The sequence below is a fragment of the Haliaeetus albicilla genome, chromosome 25 (assembly GCF_947461875.1).
Source record: "Haliaeetus albicilla chromosome 25, bHalAlb1.1, whole genome shotgun sequence".
Classification (NCBI taxonomy): domain Eukaryota; kingdom Metazoa; phylum Chordata; class Aves; order Accipitriformes; family Accipitridae; genus Haliaeetus; species Haliaeetus albicilla.
Window position 1 is genome coordinate 1,925,305 of NC_091507.1, and position 14,560 is coordinate 1,939,864.

Below are 14,560 nucleotides of genomic sequence, written 5' to 3' on the forward strand. Positions count from 1 at the left end.
CTCTCAAAAGCTATTGTGAGGGTAATTCCCTTTGTACAGACAGAGAAAAGGCCTTTCTCCTACAAAATAATCTTAAGAGGAAAAGAAGGAAGGGATATATTTGAGTATCATCCTGAGCTGAAGCCAGGATATCACCCACATATGTATCCATACATACATGGAGAAGCACTCCCAGTTCTCACCATTTAGATGCAGCCTGGCTGCTCAAAAGATAAACAAATAAATATAACCTCTAAGCTACCATGGGGAGTCAATTGCTCAGATGTGTTAAAAATAGACTCCTGACTTCTCTCCTGTCAAAGCAGATTTGTTTATAAGGACGTGAGACATAAGCATGCAATGAAACACAATCTAGATAATCCATTTATTTGTTTAGGCACTTATTTGAACAGCCTAAATGAATGATCCTAATATAAGGAGTTTACTAAAAGGACTGTTTCCAAGTGATCACTGGATAAAAGGACACCTACTGTTACAGCACCCTTTAAAGATGGTTAGAGAGACCTTAACCCTGGCAGGAAAATCAGAGAGTGGTGGCTTTCAGGTGGTTACCCTGAAAGTAAAGGTGACCTGTATAAAGAAAAATGATGCTTTATTAGTTCCTTTCTTACCTCTTCTTCATGAAACAAGGTGCACCATGTGATAGGATATCTCTAAATGACAGGAGGGGAGAATAAAAGCTGATAATAAAATTAACATACATGAATTCTGGCTCCCCTCCCATATATCCCACCTAACTTACCAATAGTAATAAACAATGAAAATTAGGTACATTTGGTTTCCATGAGATGAAAGGCAATGTGTTTGCTGACTGTCTCTGTACCGTTAGATGCATTAGAGGATCATGTCACTGAACGTCAGTGAACTTGAGTCTAGAATTCTGTATATAAAAATGTTCTTAAGGATTTCTATTCAGCTGAGGTCTCAATAATAAAACCATCAGCTGAATACTTTAAAGTCTGATTTCAGACTGAAATGCACAGCAGCATACCAGTATATTTATTCAGCATTAATAACGGCTTTGTTGATTTATGGTTCTGCTGATAAAGTAGAGCAAATACACAGTACCTTTCGCCTCCTGATAAGAATACAGAAATATCAAGATGTGATTTTGTAAACAGGTTATTTTTAAAGAGAGTTTGTACCTAGAGCTGGTAAACAGTATCTGATATCAAAAGCACCAAAAAGAAATGTGAATAAAGGCTTTTAAAGAGGAGAAGAAAAGTCAGAAGAGTTTAGACGCTTAAGTGACATCAGTCCTCTCTAAACTTGTGATGGGCATGAGCTAAAACTGACAGTCACATGTCTGATTAGTTATTTTCAGGCTCCTTTAGCTAAACACTGGTTTTGGACAAACATCTGCAGTATTTGTACTGGAATCTGCATCCTAATGCGAAAGTCCCTGTGTCCTGGATAATATACACTATTGTTCCTGATGTTGAATGCCATCCAGTAGCTTCTAGAAATAAGTACGCTTAATTTATGAGTGTGAACGTATTGAAAAGATAAACATCTGTCCTCAGTCCTCCTATGCAATATAGGTATTTCATTCTCACAAACCTAAACGCAGCCTTCTTTCCTTCCTTCCGTGCCCCCCCCCCCGCCCTTTTCTTTTCTTTTTTCTTTTCTTTTTCAGTATACTGAACCCCTGGATTCAAGAAACATTTCAGCATATGCTTCAATGCACCCTTATCTGAGGACAATACTCAGGCAAACATCCGCAGCTGTGCTCTGGTTACAGCTTCTTAAGACAGGAACCCACCACACGCACACAGAGATCTCCCATAGTTTCTGGCTGTCAACTATTTCTTTGCCAGAGGTAATCTGGTAAATACCTAATTAACAGAACAGTTGTTGTCAGCTGGTGTCTAGAGCAGCTGCTTCTGCTGCGGACCTCAAGAAGGGCTCATGCCCCAGAAAGCTCGTTCAGCTCCGACAGCCAGTCCAGCACAGCGTGCTAGCTCTACCTGCGATCTCTGCCCTGCCTGTATCCCTGACCATCACAGCTAAATACTGCAAACATTTGCTAGGAAATCGTGAATATGCCCTTTGCAGAGCGCATGCGACAAATCCAAAGCTGTGGGGATGTGTCCACGCTACCCTATAGATGGTCTGCGCACGCAGTGAGCCTATGCTTTCAGGACGTGGGGATTTAAGCTCCAACAGCTCACACAATATGCCCAGAGGCTGGCTGATGTTTACTGCAAGCGTTAGCTTTGCTGCCCTTGAGAGCACAGTCATACACCATGCCTGCTAAGGATGTGTCTGGAGCTACCAGACATATGCCGGTCTGGACAAATACACAAATTCCTCCAAATTCCTGCCTGAAAAAAAGGAGGATAGGCCTTCAGTGCTCAAAAGTTAAGTGTCAGCGCTGAGGCTTGCCATGAGCTATGAGTTTTGCGTGAGCGTTGGAGAGAGACACAAACACAAGTGTCTTTGGGTCATCCAGCTAGCCCTAGAGAGACAAGGGGATGACCACATCATCCAGGCTGGATGGGATCATACTCAAGGAGTACACGAGGAGAGGATAAAGTAAAACACACTCAGCATTTGACAGTCCGTATCTGGGTCCATACTACAGTGAGTGGGACCTGAAATGTGACTTCCCAGTCTCACCCCTCTGAACTACAGTAGCCCTTCTAGAAAACAGAGATGTCCTACTGTGTTTACGGCTGTTTATAGACAGAGCCAGGAGCAATACAGAGACTTTCAGACCCTGGGAAGCCTGTTTTCTCTGGTAAGCTTTTGGCTAAAACAACTGCCCTGGCTCCTCTAAAGAAGAGGATCGCCATCCTGGGCCAGTAAGGTAAAGCACACCATGGGCTGCTGGCAGGAGGTGAGCTCTGCTGTCCAAAAGGCCCAGAAGTTTTCCACTTTTCCAGTCACAACACTCAAGGCAGAAAAAAGATCCGGAGGCAAGAGACTATTCAGCTGGTCCCTGAGCAGACACAAGATGCCCACTCACAGAGCCGTGGCAGGCTGAAAGAAGGAGGCAGCCACCTAAGCCACAGGCCATGCAGCAACCTACAATTAGCATTTACACAGCTCTCAAGTGCTTTGCAATGTATTTTATCCCTACTCAACCCCCCTTCAGCTCCATTTCCCCACAGGTACTCAAAAGCTCAGTGGCTGAAAATGTATTTCTTGCTGGCTCCAGCCTTTGCCAGGAACACAGGTGCTACTTTAGTAGCTCCCTGTAGATGCTCTTCATGCCTAGCAACAACAAACAAAATTCTTCTGACAGCAGATTAATTATAGGGGACTCCAAGTAATAGAAAAGGCAAGTGCAAAGTGCCCCGCTTCAAATTTTAAGCAAAAGTATAAACTGTGTTTGCCTGCATTTTCTTTTCCCTGCCATCAGTACCAGTTTATTCCTACTGTCTCATCAGCTAAAGAAGTGAGAGTTCAACCTGATTTTACTCAGCCACCCCGGGGAATGCATTTCTGCCAGCAGCATTCAGCTAAACCCTGTTAAAAACGTATAAAATCAGTGGGCCTTCTTCATACTCCACCAGGACAGAATTTGGTTCAGCTTCTTTCTTTCCTCTAGTGACTGTGATGCCCTTTTCAGCAAGCATCTTTATGCAGGAGAAGCACTTGTCTGAAAGGCTCTGACATCACATGGGCATTTAGGCTGTGTCCTGCAGGCAAGAGCCCCATACTGTTTTGACAATTTCCGTAAGAATTTCTGAGTGTTACATGTTGAGTGACCTTTGACCCAAAATATCATTCTTGTAGGAACCATGGATGGTGAATCCAAAGCAGGCAGCACTCTGACTTGGCCTGCACGAAGTTCAGACCGAGGGTGAAGGAAATGAACTTTACGTGCAGGGAGGAAAAGCAATAACATCTTCTGGCTGGTAGGATTACAGCACTGGGCTAGTGTGCACCAGAGCTGCAAAGAGAGATTTACTGTAGGCAAAATGAAAACTGCTTGTCTAGTCTGAGGGAAATTCAAACAATGAGCAAGAGGGTAAACAGTGAGAACAAATTTGTATCTGGTGAAATGCTGTTGAAGTTACTATTTAAAACATTTTTGTGAGAATACAACCTCTCTATAAGACAGTTAAAGACAGCTGAGGTGAGATGATAACAGCTAACACCAGACATCACCACTAGTTATACTAGGGGCCCTTCATCATCTGTTTTAGATATTTCCTTTAGGATTAGGAGAATTGCCCGCTTTTCTCCCTTGACCACAGAGGTAGATTAGACAACAAGCACTGATACAGAGGACTGTGGTCAGCTGAGTCCCCCTCAGGCTGTCAAGGGACATTTTTTAACCCAACACTACCTTTTCAAATAAAACAAACACTATTTTTCCCTTTGTAATTAAGAGGACTCAAAATTCAGCCAAACTAATCAATTCTCTTTCCCCTTTTTGCCATGGATGAAGCAAAAGGTAGCAGGTTTCAAATTCAGGAGTAGAGAAGAGCTGTGAAACAATGGAAGGAAGAAAACAGAAGAGGAGAAAGCACCTGAACTACGGCAGAGGGATTTTTCCCAGTGGTGATGCTGCAGGTACCACACTGTTTCAGCTCCAGCAGACGAAGGAGACATGCATCACATAAACATAGAGCTGGGGGAAATGATAGCCAAAATGGAACTATCCCAGGAAAAGGTAAAACATGGAAATTGTCAACAGATTTATTAACTGTATTCACTTCTGGTATCTAAAACATATACTTGAGCTAAATATTTAGGTGCCTTTGACGATCAATGGAGGAAAAAGGCAAAACTGGATCAGATTAAAAGTGTACGCTGCAAATGTCCAAGCCCTGCTGGATGAATAGCACTTGCTGTAACTTTCACCTGTAGAGAGTCCACCTTTGGTTAGAAAATAAAAAGCCTATCCGAGCTGTCCCCACTTTGTGAACTTAAATCTGACATGATAAGAAGCAACAACAAAACCGGACAGGATAATTTTGAACCGTGTCTGAGCAGCTTAGCAGGGGCAGGGCAGCTGTTTTCTGTGTGGTGCTGGAAAACACCCCTGTGGCCCATGGCTTTCAGTGGTATCCATTTTATTACCCAGAAAAGTTGAGGAAGCCAGAGGGAGTTCAGAGAAACAGAACAAAAAGGGCTAAAGATCTGGAGGGAGGGAAAATAATGAAAGTACAGAAGCAGCAAGTATATGTTATACATGGAGACAGGATTTTGAGGATATCTTAAGGAGTGCAGGAATTTTTTTTTAAGACGGGTGTCTACTGAGATGAGATCAAACTAGATTTTTTACATTAAAGGGTATGGAAGAGCAGGAGGACTATGAAAAAGACAGATTGTTTAAATAGGAGGTATAGAGAAAGTGGCAAAAAATCCAGGAGAAATATGAGGAGAAATTTTCCCGAAGCTGACATCCAATAGGCTAAGTCTCCACAAATGGAAAGAAGTCCCTTCACTTGCACTTATTAAATACCAATAAAACACTACATAATTTTTCAAAACAAAACAAAAAAACATGCTGGGAGAAGTATTTATGCTTTGATATTGCGGTTCTCACTTCTGCATGGTTTTTATACGTAGCTTGGTCTCTTGCAAACTGCCTTTCCAAAAAAAGTCAACTAGAACATTTTCACTGAATGCAACAGGCTTTAGATTTACTCAGAATGTGAAGATACAGATTCCAGCCTGTGTGTCAATAGGCTAAAATAAAGTGGACTGGTTTTAAAATGTGCAGAACACCTGCATTTTCCACCAGCTTCAGTGAGGGCAATATGAAAGAGAGAATAAAGATTAAATGAAAAATCATCCTATGGGTTTGTCTCCCGTAACATTTAAGGCAGTTGGTGGTGTTTTCTCATCATCTGCTGAATTTTGGCAGCAGTACCAAAGGTGTCTGCACTAAATGGGACAACCTCAAATGGAAGTTAGAAATCACTCCTGTGAGCGCTGCCAGGCCTGTGTCCTGCAGCCGGGACTGCAGGAGGGCGAGACGTACACAAACGGGATCCCACGTTACCCTACACAAACTCCCTGTGCTCGGGAGCCGGCAGCTCACGGGGAGATGTCCAACCTATTGCAGGATTTGGGTAGGGCCAGGGTGGTGTAGGCAGGGGGCTGCCTGAACTTCAGCAGAAACTTGGCTTTGGTGGGTGGTCTGTGTCAGCTTACATGTTGCTTGAGAAACCTCACTGAACCACAAAACCACAAAAGGACTGAACAGACCAGAAAAGCTGAGATAATTTCCATCTGTTCAGCCCCTCCATGACTTTCCTGTACCGAGGAAAGGAACCGGAGAAAGAGAAGGACAGGGAGGGAAAGTGGGGGTGAGTAATGGCAGAGGGTGAAGGGTTGAGAAACTAAGAAAAATTTCAGCCTGATGTTTAAATTTGGCAAACTAGTGAAAGTAGGGCTGAAGTGGATCTGCCTCCTGTGCATGTACCAGTGACAATCTTGTTACTGTGTACTGGACTCCTGGTTTTGACACCCCACTTCACCTTGCATTAGGTTTGGTTACCAGCCCTGAGCCACAGCTCTCCTGACCCCAAGTTTAACAACGCTCTGGGGTCAACTGGGGTTGGCACAGCTTGGCGAGCCCGGGCTGCGCTGCTTGTTCAGTTCGTGTCAGCTCTCTATCCTAAGGGTATTCTTCATCAGAGCATCTCATTTTCCATAAACTGTTCTTTTAAATGCTTGAGTAATCACTCAAAGTTGGTCAGATGATCATTCATGCACAACAGCAATGCCAAAAATTTGGGGAACAGAACATTGATTCTCTGGCATCTTTACAGAGATAAAGGGACATGGGCTATTTCACAGCTAGGATGGGCATTTAACCAAAGATGGACTCTCTACAGGTGAAAGTTACAGCAAGTGTGACTCATCCAACAGGGCTTGGACATTTGCAGCATACACTTTTAATCTGATCCAGTTTTGCCACTGATCAACAAGGGCACCTAAACATTTATTTCAAGTATACATTTCAGATACCAAAGGTTAATACAATCTCAGAAAGTCACTGCCCAAAACTTTACAGCTAATCAGGCTGCACAAACAGCATTACCAGCTAACTGCTGGTAATGGCCACAGCCCTGCTTCTTGCTTTCAAGACCCCCTCTTCTCCCTGGGAAACCCTAAGGAGTCTGTCCCCCATCAGCTCTACGCCCACACCAGCAATTCTCAGCGAATTACCAAAACCAGCATTTACTTCTTTACAGCCACTCAGTGCAAACTATGCTCAAGTTGCACTGTTTGGCTGCTGAGACACTGGATTAAAAGTGAAATTGTGGGAATAAATTAGTTGTGACAATTGACTGGGAGGATTAGATCCCCAGGGTCTGACTACAGAATTTGTGCATCAGGAAACTGATACCCTGATGAGGTGAGGAAGGACTTCTAGGTCATTTATGGCTGCCTTCTGTTGCAGCAGAAACTTGGTCAGATTTCTTCAGCCTCCTACTGTTTTTTTAGTGATCATGAATACTTTCTAGCAGTAACATTATCATTTTTTCTCCCTGAGACTTCACCTGGTAAGTGGAAGAACATCCTGTTTCTTCTTATCTCACTGGAAGACTGCTTTGCTGATTTTTCTGGAGTATTTGGAGCATCAGTGGAGCCTATATGGATTTAGCTGGGCGGGTGGGCAGGGTCTGGAGGAGGATTTTCAGGACACGTATGTTTTTGCCATTCCTGTCTGGCATTTGATGCAAACCTGGGTTCTTCACTGATTGCACGCCCCGAGCGAGAAGAATGAGGACCTACAAGAGGAAATTTTCAAGGAATTAAAACATGCATACACACATTACCAAGACAATTGAAAATTAAAATTCCCCAAGGTATGGTATTGGTAAGACTGTCAGCATGAATACAGCTCTGAGGAGCAGCAAAGATGCTCTCCAAGGAGGAATCAGATAAAACAGTTCAGCATGAAAAGTATTCACAAAGGTGCCCCTGATCACGACAGCTATTGCACAGGAGAGGGATCAAATCCATGCTATAACCAAAGTAAAATCTGCAGCTCAGAAGCTTCTCAGCACTGGGGGATCTTCCCCAAGGAGAAACTTTGCATAAACAGCCATTGTAGAGGAACTGGAGATGCTGCCCGAGACGGCATGAACAAATTCACCTGAAGGATGCTGTATAAACATTTGAAATGGGAGGAGAGCTTAACATAAGAGCTGTCTCAGCAATAAAGGAATACACCAGCTCCCCTGGCCGGGCAGCAGGAGAGGCCACAGATCTATGGTGAAATCAAAACAAGAGTCCACACAGGAGGAACACTGACAGACGACCTGTGAGAGACCGAAAGCCATCCAAACCCCATCCTTGCTAAATCACAGTCCCCACACGGGATGAACACCTCAGAAGTGTGCCAAGATGGAGGAGGGCCTTTCTGCCAGGGCCTGTTTTGTTGGAAGTGGAGGACCCACACAGGAGAGAGACTCGGGAAACCGGCCAGATGGGAAGAGTCCCATCCCTGGGGCAGTCTGCAGAAGAGAGGCCAGGCTGAACCCCGACATGGTCCCTCCTTTGATCCTACACCAGGAACGAGGTGTTTGGGATGAAATGTAGGGACCTGGGGAGGCTTCCTGGGCACTTTGCAGTCAGACGGACAGGGACCGGGGAGGTGAGAGAACGATGAGGAGTGAGACAGGCACTGGAGGAAACAGTTGTGGCCCTGAGGGAGGCAGGTGGCACAAATCTGTGTTTCGGTTCATCCCGGGTGGCTGTTGGAATAAGGAGCCCACCAGAAAGCAGGCAGCTCCCAGTGACACGGCAGCACGTTGGAGAGAGCACCCAGTTTGGCCAGTGGTAGGATCACGAAGAGATAGGTGAGCGGGGGAGTGCAGGGGGGAGGCTGTTTTACAGAGGTGGGGGAACACTGCCTTACTAATGCAAGGAGTTAAAATGCCACGTTCCCATTTGGCTTCAACTCCTTCTCATATCACACTCGTGGGGCTTCCCCAAAACTGCTTCTTTGGAAACTGCATGTCTTGTATGCAGCACGTTTTCATTTTCTCAGGACACATTTAAATACTCTCTGTCCTGTGCTAGAGTAAGGGGTTAATATCACTCAAGCCCTCGTGAAGCCTAGTCACTGCTCCTACCGCAAGGAATTACATTTAATTAAAGAAGTTTAATCAATCAACAAGTAAGCAGGCATGCCATCCACCCCTTGACAGGCGTTTTATATTGACATTCAAGCCATCAGAACTACCTCCAGCACCCAGTTTTTAAAACCTGATAAACCTTTTCCTGATGGTCCACAGAAGGGGGGTGACTCCCCGAAGGAGTCCCCTGGCCCAGTCTTTTTTGGAAACACAGCAAATCAAAGCCAGATCCTGGGCAGGCAGAAGCCAGAAAGTCTTCCTCAGCCTCAGGCCCGGTACCAGAGCCTCAGCCAGCAGGGTCCACCACAAGCATGGCCAAGCCATGGAGGAAAATCTTTCTGAAAACATCAGTGAATGAGGCACAGATATATATCAACTCATGGAAAGCGTTGTGTTGATGACATTGAAGGTCAAAGGGAAAAAGGAGATGGCTACAGTAAATGAAATCTGATTTACCAGTGTGTCTCACTTCAGTTTACTTCCAAAATATTCCCATGTGCAGTTCAAGTCTCTGTGTATGTATATGTATATAATTTCTGCCTGGGGTGAAACAATGTACTCAGAAAGGCACAATCGTATTTCATGGGTAGGTTTAGTTCTGTTACGCAGAGGGACGGTTCTCTGACTCCTCACGAGAAAAGAGCATCCCTATGCTTCAAAAACAATGTCAGATGGGTTTTGATAAAAAAATCCACAGCACTTTATCTTCTGCTATCATAGACGTCTTCCACTCATGTTCCCAAACAGTGCTGATGGTGTACCCCTCATCTTCAGAGGTAATCAGTCACGTCTTCTGTCTGATATAAAGAAAACCGTCTGTTGTTTCCAACAGGTCATGCTCTCTGTTTTACAGTAACAGATACAGCCATTACAAAAAAAAAACCCAAAACCAAAACCCACAGAACAAAATCCACAACCAAAAAAACCTATTAAATTCAATGACTGTGCATTTCCCATCACAGACTCCACAAATCCTGCAGAATAACTCCCCGCTCCTCAGCAGCTCTGTGGGTTCAGTGTGTGAAGGATGCAAGAGCCACCGTACGGATGGAGCTGGCTACCTGTCAGTCCGTTGGCTACAGCAGCCTGAAGGAAGAAGCAGTTTGTTTGAGGTCCCTAAGAATTTAAACCTACGTGTAGTCATACAGGCAGATGCCAAGGTTATACAGTGGAACAGACTGGGGATTTTCCATTTTTTATTTTGGCTTTGCTTGTAGACCGAAGGATTTCTTTGTCATCATCTTAAACTCTTTACTGGAAAGAAATCAGGATTGCACTTCATATCAGCTATCTCCTGCAGCCTGCAGGGGGGGCAGCTCCTCCTTCAAGGTAAATAACCTGCCCCTGCTCTTCCAAAGCCATTTAGAAATTCTGTTTTTACCCACTCCAGGCAAAGATCTTACCTAATACTGATACTTCAGTACATTTAAAAAATGGGAGGAATATCCTTTACAAATTCAAACCCATACTGTAGGATGCTTGCTAAATTTCATGGATTAAAATATTCTGAGTTTATGAGATACAGACTCCACTTTTACGCACACTGAGCCTCAGTGATCCATGTCATCCCCTTATCCATGCCACACTAATCTGATGTCCATAAAAACCTTCAAGGTTGATAAACATACTTTTTTTTTACATTCTGGACACTTTTGCCAGCTTTATGTTCACTGGAAAAGTGTAATTAGGAATACGCATTTCTGTTTCAACTCAGAACCCTAAAAACGTAACTTTTTGATTCTAGGTTTTGTTTTAATTTTCGTTTTAAGTGGACATAATACATAAATGACTTTCTACGTCAACGGGCAGCTCAACACAAACTTCTGTCTTCTGACTTGAGATTTTTGTCCACACACAAATAGCATTTATCCCTGGAAGTTTACATGAATATTTGACCCTGATAAAAATGCCAGAACAGCATAAGCCTCTAGCCACTTTTTAGAACAGCAGCATCATCTACAATTTCATAGACAGCTAACATAGTCTCCACATGTCACAGTTGAGCAACGCCAGCATTTGAAGTGACAACTTCAAATATTCTATCGACTACGCTTCAAAATAATTTCCTTCTCCAAATGATTTTTTTTTCTTTCAGAATTCTGCAATAATTATGATGTTGCAGAATGAAACAGGTCTGGGAATGTTTAGGAGTGTCATACATTTTCAAGTATTTCCAGAATCCTGAAGCATTGAACAAATGCACTCAAACTCTGACCCATAAATTTTTTTCCATCCCTGTTGCCTCAGGGAGAAATGTTTTTCTTAGTCAAGCCACTCCACTTTCTTGCACATCTCTCTTCCTTTCTGTGGCTGTGGTTGTCAGCAGACAAGACGGACACATGTGACAGGCTACAACATGTTCTCACAGGTCCATGTTATCTGTGCAGTTCAGACCTACCAAATACCTCCTCTTTATACAGAGGGACATATTACAGGGTACAGTACTGTTTTGCACAACCATTTCCTCTCATACTTCCTTGAGAATGAAACTGTGGTCCTTCACCACAGTTATTATTGCATTTGTTCTATACGTGCAGCAGGTGTAAGACTGCCATAATTTAAAGTAGGCAACAAGGGTCTCTCTCAGGAAAGGACATAAGGCTCTTGCATTCAAATAATTTCATTTCAGTGGCTCCATTAGCATTTCTCTTTATCTGCAAACATTTCTTACTATTTCCCACTTTCACAACCAACCCCACATATTTTACCTTTGCGCCGTTCCCTTGTTAAGTCCCTCAAACACCCTTTCTAGAGCATTTTGTTCCCTCGCCCTGTTTTCCCCAGAGGCATGACTGCCACTGCTCCACACTGTCCAGCCCACTTCTTCTCTGAACAGCTATGGTAAATTCAGCTAGGCGCTTCTTAAAGTGAGTTTTTTTTCCCCCTAGAACCACAGATATTTTTTTCTCTCACAAACACTTGCAGCATCACTATATCCCCAGTGAAGCCATATCTTATCAGGACCCATAGTCAGAGGCTCTATTTTCCAGATATTCTCTTCTTTCAAAACCATATGAAATCCTGGTGTCTTTTAAAAGCAGTTATAACAAAGTGCTGGCTACAAGTACCCTGCTTCTCAGCAGTTTGTACATTTTCAGGCCTAACTCCTGTTTGCTGCCACTGAAGGTTGGGAGCAATAATTCTCATGTGAGTATCATCTGTTCTTCCAGGGCACAGGATGGTCGACCAAAAAAGATCTAGAGACATGTACATAAGGAAATTGTTGCTGGTGGCGGTGTCTTTCAGATAGGTGTTTGCGGTGCAAAGAGCTGTAGAGATTTTTGCAGACTCTCTCCTGATACTTTGTCAGTGTAAAGGTCTCTGATACCGCTTCATGGCCCTCTGGTGCTCTGCAGACTTTATGCTATGGGATGCTGATTATTTTATACATAAGATGACCCCATGTGCATATGTAAAGGACAGAACAAAATTCCGCATCCAACAGCCATAGGGGTTTTCACAAGAAGAAGCTGCTGACCCTTTATTTAATCATAGAATCACAGAAGAGTTTGGGTTGGAAGGGACCTTTAAAGGTCATCTAGTCCAACCCCCCTGCAATAAGCAGGGACATCTTCAACTACATCAGGTTGCTCAGAGCCCCGTCCAACCCAAACTTCAACGTTTCCAGGGATGGGGCATCTGCCACCTCTCTGGGCAACCTGTGCCAGCGTTTCACCACCCTCAGTATAAAAAATTTCATCCTTTTATCTAGTCTAAATCTACCTTCTTTCAGTTTAAAACTGTTACCCCTCATCTTATCACTACACTCCCTGATAAAGAGTCCCTCCCCATCTTTCCCGAAGGCCCCCTTTAGGTACTGGAAGGCTGCTACAAGGTCTCTCCAGAGCCTTCTCTTCTCCAGGCTGAACAACCCCAACTCTCTCAGCCTGTCTTCACAGGAGAGGTGCTCCAGCCCTCTGATCTTTTTTGTCAGTGTAAAGGTCTCTGATACCGCTTCATGGCCCTCTGGTGCTCTGCAGACTTTATGCTATGGGATGCTGATTATTTTATACATAAGATGACCCCATGTGCATATGTAAAGGACAGAACAAAATTCCGCATCCAACAACCATAGGGGTTTTCACAAGAAGAAGCTGCTGACCCTTTATTTAATCATAGAATCACAGAAGAGTTTGGGTTGGAAGCCCTGCTCCAACAGGTCCATGTCCTTCTTTTGTTGGGAGCCCCAGAGCTGGATGCAGTACTCCAGGTATTTAAACATATCTCTACTCATCCTAGCTACAAAGGCTTTGTCAGCATACAAAGCAAAGACTTTCCAGCAAGCAATAACCCTTAAAATGCATTTACTAGGACTCTTCAGTTTTCCAGTTTTCAAAGACAGGGAAAGTTCCTTCTCTGAGGCCCTTTTCTTCTTTGCAAGTTTATTAATACTAGAGGTATCTCTGATTTCAGCAGAAGTGTACAGATCAGCTTATTATAAAATAGACCAAAACATACGGCAAATTCAATGTTGGCATGGGGTTTTTTCCTTCCAAAAAGACAAGATTTACAGTTCAAAAATTATTTTTTACCCATATCTAAACAAAATACTTTTACAAAACAAACATGGAACGCTTAACGTGTATATACATCCAAAGCCCACTACTGCAAACAAATCTAGAGGCTCCCCAAAATTTTATTTTTCCCATAGGCTAGAGAAAGGGTTTGGTGGGGATTTTTTTCCTGGTTTTCCACTACAACTATTTAAACCTGTTCTTAATGAAAATTTATGCTATTAAAAAAAAAAAAATCAACAATGCAAGTTAGGCAATTATATCACCAATGCAACTACTGTCCTAAGTGTAGCACTAAAAGAATTACTCATTACAAAACACTGCTCTGAAAGCCTTCACCCCCTCTGAGTGAACCACAGAAAGCTTCTGCTGTTCAGCAATTAGAAAAATAAGCCTGTAAGCGGAGGATGAACCCCAAGGACTGGGGCAGCATATTAAACCAGAAACATTTATACACATAAAAGTAGTTATAAAAAATAGGTAGCCTTGTTTCAGAGTCTGTAGAAACAGCCATCTTTCTGTCAGGAGGTTGTGTTTTAAGATGCAGAGAAATCAATCCACTTAAAGCCGCAGTTTTTACAGTTTGTAACAGGATACTGAAGTCCAAGTCCTACTTGTGTCTCAAGAAACAATATTACATTCTGGCAAGTAGGATGAGCCAAACCTGTTCCAGCAGTGGGCTTATTTATCACACATAGCAAGAAGAACATTTTTCTTTGTAAAAGTAAAACCATCAATTTTGCCTGCTAACAGCAAATGAATGACTAAAATCCCAGAATCTTCAAGGCTCTCCTCCGAGTCCTGTGAGGCTATGCTGACTGCAGGCTGGTCTGCTACCATGAGGAATAAAACCTTTCTTGTTTATTATGGGAAATTAAAATGGGATCTCAAGCAAGAGGGAAAGAAAAGGTCAGAAATAGTGACAAATGACACTCTCCCTGCAGAAATTTCTCTCAGTCATCCCTGGAGATTCTCCATGTGTTCCAAAGCAGC